The sequence below is a fragment of the Dendroctonus ponderosae genome, unplaced genomic scaffold, assembly GCF_020466585.1.
Source record: "Dendroctonus ponderosae isolate FM_Combo_2020 unplaced genomic scaffold, Dpon_F_20191213v2 Dpon_F_20191213_4, whole genome shotgun sequence".
NCBI lineage: Eukaryota > Metazoa > Arthropoda > Insecta > Coleoptera > Curculionidae > Dendroctonus > Dendroctonus ponderosae.
In genome coordinates, this window is record NW_026018611.1 from 12,614,438 (window position 1) to 12,623,564 (window position 9,127).

The following is a 9,127-nucleotide window of genomic DNA, read 5'->3' on the forward strand; positions in this document are numbered from 1 at the left end:
TCAAATAACATTTAAATGTAAGGCGATATAAATATTAACGTTCGTATCCATTTCTTAACTTTCTGGTTTTTCTGTAGCAGTTTTCAACGCGCTATATGATATGTATTTTTTAATCTAATAAACATTTAGGGTCTGGGCCGCAAAGTTAATTGAAAATCAGTAGTTTTTATCACAGTTTATCATAGCGTTGAAGCGGCTGAAGCAATACGTAACGTAACTTCAAAGGACCAAGCGAACTATGAAGAGATTTTATTCAATTAAAGTTGTTCATTCAGTGAGAATATTTTATTATTTATAAAAACAATTAAGAACTTATAATACATTTGTTTGAATAATTTGTGATTTGCGTGTAGTTTTGTTTCGCTAAATTATGCACATTATTTGGTTCGTTGGTAGTACTGCATGCACCTTACTTGGAAGTGATGATTTCCATACGTTATTTTGATTTATTTTGCTATGCAATGGGTTAATGGAAAAGCCTGACTATAAATCAGCCTGATTTCAACGAGGTTTAAATATCATTTATGTTGATGCTTTGTAGGAATTTATAATCGCTTGTGTATTCTCAGATATGAAGTGCGGAAGATTTGTATTTTCATAATGACTCGAAAATCGCTGTGGGTCTAATTTTTAATTATTGTTTGTCATTTTTGTTGATTTTTACAGTGGTTGACTGACACATACATTATTTTCATTCAAATGGTGTTAAAACAGGCTGCCAATTATACATATTTTCACCAATTTACGGAAATTAAGAAAGACATGTTGCAATAATTATTTCGACGAACTGCTCAATTAATACAAGCTTGCTTACTGTTTTCATAATTATGGAATAATTTATTGATCGTTCCAAGCACTTTAAGGTTAGCAGCATTCATTACTGCTAATAATTTTCCAAAATGCATTTTTATTCATAACCCCTTTGAACTCATTGTAGAAGCGACCAGCCAGAAAGATAAATTTTTGTAACTTTTACATATTCAATGCGAAGCAGTCGTGTTAAAACATTGAAAAAGAACTTCTGACCCAGAACAATAGAAGTATTGTGCGAGGGTATTGAGCCAATTAATATGAAAGGATAGTGATATTGCATGTATGCGTTAGATGTATCAAGTAATAATGTACCAATCTAACATAGGAAAAATGATTTATTAGAACATGCAAGTGGAATAGCGGAAAATCATTATTTGCATTAGGGAAACGGTAATGTTTTAGATATTTCCATACATGTCTACATTTGTTCAGGATGTTCGTTTAAGGCAGTCCAATAAGACAATAGCGTTGGATCTTGTAGGTTGCAGTGTATTAGTATAATGAGCCATCACTACATTCTGATCAAATCGCAGCCATCCAAGAATGTTGAAGAGACGCTAATTTTTTATTTCTTATTTACCTTCCATTCAGCTTTAGCGCATCAAACGTTTTCCGCCGGTTTTGCATTAGTTAATACCTGGTAATCGCGTAACGGCTGAAATTTTGCATGGATTTAAATTGGCGCCGCATTCAAAGAATTTAGTGGTTTGGATTGAAAAGTATTTTTGGAATGCGAATGATCATTGCGGCGAAACTCAATTTTTATTTAACTTTCATAACACATTTTTTGCTTAATTTGGGTTTACAGTAGTGAAAAATAATTTAGAATTTTGGATTTTTTGAACAAACTGCTAATTTGCATAAAATTCCTCATATAACTATTATCAGCTAGCAATTTATTTTCGATATTCATATATTCAAAGTTAACGATTTATGTTTGATGATTTGGTTCATCAGCATGTCGTTGCTTAAGAAAACTATTTTTCTTACAGAAGAGAAATTGACATAAGTGATATAATAATAGCCAAATCGCTATCTTGTTCATAGACATTTTTCTTCTTAATGATGCAAAATTATTATAAATTTTCGTTCGCTTTTGCTTCTTAGGTACTTATATAAAATGTTCATTTTATCTCATTCTTGCGATATCCAATCATAAAGTTATTCCACATCAACTTTAACAAACCTGTTTGTTTTGCGAATGATATAAAGCTTTTAACTTATTAAAAACATCTGCTGTAAACCACGTTAATTAGCGAAATAAAGTTAATTAATGAAAAACAGTTATTAGCTTTGTATTTATTGAATTCTTACATTCAATTCGCGGGTTTTTAATTCCCGAAATGTTACTCATATATTTTGAACTTCAGTTCAGTGACTCATCAAGAAGAACTGCAATGTGAATTTGAGAGCGATATTTCAAATATCTAACATTTTGCCTGCAACTCCCAAAAGTAGTTTGCTGGTAGATTTCCAATAAACCGTACGAACACTGCTGTTGAAAAACTATACCTACTCAAGAATTTTAAAAATTAAATTAGATTCTTGGTGGTGACACCTCAAAATCAAAATTTTCTTTAAACAATATTTAAGGAGATTTCAGTATATATCAATTTCATTTAAAAGTATATTCACCTCATGCAAAAATCTTCAATGCGTATAATACTTTCTAAATTCTAATGTTTCATTGCTTTATATACCTGCACGCATATTGCTTAGTTTGTATTTGCCTTATAAATCAATTTTGTATTTAAAAAAAATTGATGCACATTACGAGCTTCATTTAATACCATTCGGAATAATGAAACGGATCGCAAAAAACCCATGTTGCATGTCTACTCTTACTTATATCATGATTATCATATTTTAACACATTATTAACATTTTAGGCACCTGGTGCCTTGAAACGCATTCTGATCTGCTGTAGTTATTTGCGATATCGGTGGTCTACATTAGGGCTGAAAGCCGTATTGATAAGTATGGCCTGTTCGATATATTAGTATTTATTTAATCGACTTTTTTCGACGAATTTACAGCGAAAATATACTCAAGGTGGGCTTATTTAAGCATTTCCATTTAACTTCCAAACTATTTATCTGATTGGAATAAGATGACATTTTTGTTAGCTGGCCAATTTCTTCGTTGTTAGAAAACTTGACTTTTTCTCAAGCGCTTTTGTTTTAGCATAAATGTCTTACTAATTATATTTCTTTATTAGCTACATGCATTGAATTTCCATTTAAGCTCTATTTTGCTTTATAGTAAGTGTTTTGGATTTCCGTGCATATTCTTTCTACTGTGTAATATTTGATTTTTAATTAATATTTCATGGATTATTTTTGTATTATAGATGGAAATGTTATTTCAGATTTTCAGTTAGGCTATTGTTTCCCTTCCTATTACCCCACACCGTTCCATTTTTTAATACATTTCCGTGCGCATGTTCCACCAGCGTACTTAAGTATAAATACAACAACAGCATCTGTTAAATAACCAGTAAACGGACAGCGACACGGAAGACTATTTACATCGTTTTTTTTTTATTGCTTTCGATCATGTTCACCACAGATGTAATCGAAACGTCGGAAAAAATGTCTACGGCTTATAAGCCTCAAACAATTTTGTGACAAACAATAGGTGCAGATCTTTATTGTTTAACTGCCAGCCAGACTCTAATTTTAACGGCGTTTAGATATTTGAATTCTGGCTATATATCTGCAGCAAACATATACCTTTAAACGCATTTACAGGTGCTTATATCAACTTCAAAATAGGTATTTTCAATTGTCTACCAGCATCAATTAAATGGCGTCAAGACATTCAAATTTACTATCAAATTAGTTAGCCTGCAAAACAAAAGAAATTCTTATTTTAACTTCCCATTTTCGCCTAAGACAGACAATCCAAGTAAATTGATGTACGAATAGTATATTTCTTGAATTATTTATAACCTTGCATCATGGCGTTTTTTAACTAAAAACATGTTTGTCTCAGCTTAATAACACATCTGTCAGATTTATCTTATTTTGATTCTGGCATTGTTTCAAATAAACAGTAACAAATAAAACATAAACAAATAAACAGTATTAATAGAACAACAGTAAACCATTAATATTTGATCATATTTTAAAAGTTGCAAAAGTAGAACGTAAATAAGGAAATCAGAAACTAATAATTGATGTTGCAACTTATAATTGAATTAAGTTTCCCAGACCTTTCCGGTCCAAAATTTTCCGTCGGTTATTGTCATTGTTTGTGAAGTTGACGGTAATTTTGAAGTTAGTTTGTTCCCGTTCCGTATTTAAAGTGATACCGAGTTGAATAAAAGTTGGAAGCTGAAGAAAGAGTTTGATGCTCGGCCATCCACGGTACAATATTGTTCAAATCGTTGTTAGTACAATTATGAACTATTAAGAACACCAATAAAAGAACTTAGTTGTATTCACCTACTACTTTACAACAAAAGAAATATTTTCTTTTTGACTTATAAATAGACCCCTTGAAAACCTTTCTAAAGCACAGATAACTGAAGTTTCATCGAATTATTTTACAAAATGTAATATTTGATTGCTTTTTCAGAGAAAACAAATAAAACTTGTTAAAACAGTAAACTGTATCATACATCTAGAAGGAGAACTTGTTTTGTTGAAACCAATTTGGCAACGGCGTAAAACTTTTATGGAATTCGAAGCTTAATATGGAAAGTTTCTGATAACATCGACATATTAAATATATTTAATAGGTACATCTATAAAATATATAGGGTTATACATTTTGCAAAAGAAGCCTTGGCGTTAATGACTTACTTCTACTTAGATGCTATTAAGACTATTTTACAGTTTTTAAATCTAACTTTTTACTTACTCTGAAGTAATTGCCTGTGAGTGATATTCATTTTGTAGCATCTCATTTTGAAAGTTTAATCAATAACAATTTTGAAAACTAATCTTGTAATGGACTCAACGATATAAGTCTCGACCACTAAACAGGCTTTTCGGCATCTTGTGATTTACTTATAAATTTTAATTCGACTGAATTGGAAGAATACCATGGGGAAAATTGCATTTCTGTCGCCATAATACCTACTTTCGATATTAGAAAAAACATTTCGGTAGGATCCCAATGTAGTCCCAATCGGTACGAATCGCATGTAGTTCTGTGAATTTTGATTATGCTTTGATTAAGTTGCTTAATCAAAGCAGCATACCCTAATGAAAATTATTTCAATAGCTGTTCAAAGACACCTACCTTAATTAGTTCTTTCTTAATTTCACCCAACATCTGTCTACAATTATAGTAACAATCAATAATTAAATTAAAATGGTGAACCGAAACGGATTAAATAAACTTGAGGTTTGTATTCGTGCTCCAAATTTTTTTGCAATACCTTTCTTCTCGTTCGTGTGTTTTTTTTACGGTTCCAATGGCAATGGCGACTCTAATGCGCTGCATCTACCAGTCGCAATAACCTGTACTCATTGTTACGGCAATTTTCTGGAATTCTTTGTATCAGTCCATCATCATCTTACCAAGTAATACCTAAAGTAATTACGTAGAGCGCCGCCGACGATTCCATTTTAATTAAAATCTCGAAAAACACAAGTCATGTTTGGTAGTTCGGTAGTTCGCGTTTGGCTTTCAGTGACGTAGATAATTACAATATTGGTAAGACGGAATTCTTTAATTTATTTTGAAAAATCCGAATAATTAATATTGATGCAAGTTGAGAATAATACTTAAGTAGATTGCAATTTGCTTTTGCTGACTCTGGCTTGCAGATATCCATCAGGAGCAGATGTTTTCTGAAATGTCAATAGCCTCTTCGTAAAGCTTATTTATCATTTTATTTGGCTTTATTTTTGTGTGAACGAAGACGCGAGATTTAATTAGTTCAAAGAGTTCTTTGCCGGCTTTACCGCAGTGTAGGTTCTGATGTTTTAATTGAACCGCGAGCCAAATGACATGCAAATCAAGTCTAATGGTGTGCAATGAAGCTTTCTCAAGCATTGAGCAATTAATGATATTTTACCTAGAAGCATTTGTTACTACGTAATCAGCAATTAATAATTGTTTAAGCCTGATTGGCGAATGGCTGGATAGTTTTCTAATGGTAATTGTCTCTCACCATTGGTCATTTAAATATGAATAGGAGTGGTCAAGAAGTAAATAATTACTTTGTTAAAGTACTTCTCATTGGGGAAGGGATTTTACTGTTACTGTTCGAGGCAAATGAATTCATTCATCTGAAAGATTTTAGTCTTAACATACCTAAACCAAAGTTCTGAACTGCCAAAAGCTGTTTAATGTTTGCGTTCTTTAATTACTTGGTTTCTTAAAATGAAAATTTTGTAAAAACGAAAATTTCAAAAATTAGATTTATTTTAAATATTTGAAATTAAAACTTTTCGATACTTCCAGTAAAAGTATCAACAACAGCCTACCATCAATTTACATAAACTGGAGCGTACTGGTCTAAAAGCATGTTTGTTATGGACAAATATACATATCATATATATTTATTTAAATTACAGTGTCCGTTCCTTGATAATCATTGAAAATTCAACAGTCAAGCAACGAACGTTGTGTTAGAACAAACAAAAATCGGTTTGTTTGTTTGGAAAAAAATTAAAAACGGAGTTTTTAAGGTCTCCAATTTAGTAGGCCACGAGCTTCATATTCGTTGGTTAATGGTAGTTCTCTCTAATACCACTTTCGTTTCTTTCATTCTGTAGCATCTTCAACAATCACACTCCGGAGCTGTGACATCCGACCTTGTAAATTTTATCAGAACGAAATAAAAAATGTTATTTTATCCTATATCGCAGTAGATACTTGTATATGTAGCAAGAGCAAGCGAAACATCGAGAAAGCATGTTTCAGGTGTTTTATACATTAATTGTTAAACGTTCTGCAAAGTTAAATTTTTTTTTCAAATTAACGAGAATATTCAAATTACTTATACACAAAATAGATTATGTATATACCTACTGATTAAGGAGAGCAAGTACCGATATTTTAAAATGTGTTTGTAAACACACTTTAAACAAAAAGACTTTGCTTGATTAATTCTAAAATGGTTGGTGCATTAGTGTCGTATTCATCAACATTCATAATAATTCACATTTAGCTTTGAGGAATAGAAAATTCTGATTGGCCTACAGACATCTAACAAGGTCCGCAGCATGTAGATAAGTTTTTTTGTTAAGCATTTAGATACTTTTTTGTTCTATTTTCTGAACATTTTCACATAAGAATCAATCTAAAATATAGAAGCTTTTTCATTTAGGTCGAGCAAGCTCTCAACGTAATTATTAATTGAAAACTAGAAGAAATGAGAAAATTATCAAATGGAAATTAAATGTTTAGGACATAGGACAAAAAAGGTATCAATAAATGGTAATTCGATAATTTTCAAAAAAAACTTACAGCGAACTCAGAGTCGGGCTTTTTCACCACAATATGAAAATAAACTCATGCAGTTTTTAGCCAACAAGCTTTCATGGAAAATTATCGGTAATTTTGAAGCACTTGTGCAATTACCCCCGATAATTTCACCTCGTCATGGAATGTTAATAAATATCACTGTCTACTGATTGATTTAAGGTTATTGATGTCAAATATATCTTCAAAAATTAATAAAAGTGAATCGTTTTAGAGATATTCCCGACGAACATATTGATGAAATGGTGGTTAGTAGCGAACCGACAAAAGCTGCAAAAAGTAAGGTACATTTGGAAACAATTTATGTCTTTTTGTGCGGAAAAAAATATAATATAACTTAATTCCGGGAATACTCTCACTAAATACCACTCGAGCTTTACAAGTAACCAGATAATTTTTTATTCTAAAATGTTTTCCTTGCAAATTTCAGTCGTCCTTCGGACTCGTGAGATTATGGAAAGCATGCAATGGTGAAAAATTATCGGTAATTTCAAAGATCTCGTGGTATTACCCCCGACAATTGTTTCTTGTCATATTGAAGGAATAATCGGTGCTGCTCAATATCAGGGAAAAATTAACAGGAAACGATTTTTTTACATGATATGATGATGCCGATTGCAAAATAATTACTTCTCTAGCTTACAAATTTTTTCGTTTGTTCTTCTTCGATTTAGCAGAAGATTGAGTTTCAGAAGCAAATCCCAATCTGCTATAAGGTTTTGCTACCGTCAGATTAGTCTTCCGTATAAGTTCCGCCTCTGGGTATAATGAAGTATCTACGATGAAATTGGGCAAAACGCTGCTCATTGTCTGAAACTACACCGACATAATTGGCTTTTGTTGGACGAAACCGTGAAATTCCGTATTAATTTGTCGACAATGGAATTGTGGTCGATGACAGAAACTATGGGTGGTTTTATAATATATCGAAATGTCACATACATACAAACTTATACAGCCAGTTAATTAAAAAAGTATATTCATTAACTGCATGTAAATATTGGCCAATAAACTCTTAATATACCTACCATTTCTTTAAATTTCAATCGGATTTTAAATTGATGCTCTGTGTGTGATAGTTTGAAAATGAGCAGCATGAGCGAATGAATGTCATGAATGAGAAATGACAAAAACATGCGAACTTGAATACATATGAGACATGAAATCCGTTTTTAATCTACTTTTTAATAATTTTCTGTTGCACTACTTTAGGCGATTAATAAGCTTTAAACTTTGTATGGCAAGTTGTTTTTTTTTGCTTGATGTTTTTCTCAGTATTAAAAAATGGAGCTTATAAAAATGTTAATAGTTATAATTAAGTTTATAAAAGCTAAATGACTGTATTACTTAGTTGCCTTTGCGGACTTGAAACGTTGTAATATCACAGCACACTCAAACCGTGTTTTATAAAAAAATAATAAAACAGTAATGGTTAAGCTCATTAATTGTAGCTATATCAGAGATACAATTAAAAACGGAATAAAAATTGTTTAAAACAAATAGCTTTAAATTCAAATATCAAACATAGATACAATCGACCGAAATGTGTAGATTAGAAGGATTCTAGAATGAAAATAATGTTTACATCATGATGACTCCATTCGATTTAACTTTGAAGCATCTTTTTAAACTGAACTTTTAAGATATCTGCAGATTAAGAAAGTCGTAGTCATGTGTTTATGTTAACAGTGTTAAAAATTGTCACTCGCAAGTTGGAGAATTGCAGATATTGCAAAAATTAAATGTAAAAATATAGACAAGACACATAGACATTTGCTACAAATTGGTCTGAGGTCTTGCGAACGTGTTTTCATAAATTGTTGTCGAATCTGAAAACCAAATAGAGAATATCTTTAGCTATCACATAGTTATA

General features: G+C 31.3%; 1 long non-coding RNA gene across 1 annotated transcript; it reads left to right on the forward strand.

The window, feature by feature from the left end:
• Nucleotides 1–7,415: 7,415 nt before the first annotated feature.
• LOC125504214 lies at nt 7,416–8,279 on the forward strand. Its single transcript, XR_007281340.1, has 2 exons — nt 7,416–7,533; nt 7,929–8,279. It is a non-coding gene; the product is annotated as an uncharacterized LOC125504214 (long non-coding RNA).
• Nucleotides 8,280–9,127: the final 848 nt, after the last annotated feature.